Below are 890 nucleotides of genomic sequence, written 5' to 3' on the forward strand. Positions count from 1 at the left end.
GAGCAAACAATTTTGAGATGAAACCTCAATTAGTTTCTCTGATGCAGCAGAACTGCAAGTTCCATGGACTTCCATCTGAAGATCCTTTTTAGTTCTTAACGGAATTTTTGCAGATCTGTGATACTGTTAAGACTAATGGAGTAGATCCTGAAGTCTACAGGCTCATGCTTTTCCCTTTTGCTATAAGAGACAGAGCTAGAGTATGGTTGGACTCTCAACCCAAAGATAGCCTGAACTCTTGGGATAAGCTGGTCACGGCTTTCTTAGCCAAGTTCTTTCCTCCTCAAAAGCTGAGCAAGCTTAGAGTGGATGTTCAAACCTTCAGACAGAAAGAAGGTGAATCCCTTTATGAAGCTTGGGAGAGATACAAGCAACTGACCAAAAAGTGTCCTTCTGACATGCTTTCAGAATGGACCATCCTGGATATATTCTATGATGGTCTGTCTGAGTTATCTAAGATGTCATTGGATACTTCTGCAGGTGGATCCATTCACCTAAAGAAAACGCCTACAGAAGCTCAAGAACTCATTGACATGGTTGCTAACAACCAGTTCATGTACACTTCTGAGAGGAATCCTATGAGTAATGGGATGCCTCAGAAGAAGGGAGTTCTTGAAATTGATACCCTGAATGCCATATTGGCTCAGAATAAAATATTGACTCAGCAAGTCAATATGATTTCTCAGAGTCTGAATGGAATGCAAGCTGCACTCAACAGTACTCAAGAGGCATCTTCTGAAGAAGAGGCTTATGATCCTGAGAACCTTGCAATAGCAGAGGTAAATTATATGGGTGAACCTTATGGAAACACCTATAACCCCTCATGGAGAAATCACCCAAATCTCTCATGGAAGGATCAAAAAAAGCCTCAACAAGGCTTTAATAATGGT

The 890-nt window shown here is 41.1% G+C and overlaps 1 non-coding gene across 1 annotated transcript; it reads right to left on the minus strand.

The window, feature by feature from the left end:
• Positions 1–296: 296 nt before the first annotated feature.
• LOC112738948 (small nucleolar RNA R71) lies at positions 297–404 on the minus strand. Its single transcript, XR_003169895.1, has one exon. It is a non-coding gene; the product is annotated as a small nucleolar RNA R71 (small nucleolar RNA).
• Positions 405–890: the final 486 nt, after the last annotated feature.

This window comes from Arachis hypogaea, chromosome 13 (genome assembly GCF_003086295.3).
Source record: "Arachis hypogaea cultivar Tifrunner chromosome 13, arahy.Tifrunner.gnm2.J5K5, whole genome shotgun sequence".
NCBI lineage: Eukaryota > Viridiplantae > Streptophyta > Magnoliopsida > Fabales > Fabaceae > Arachis > Arachis hypogaea.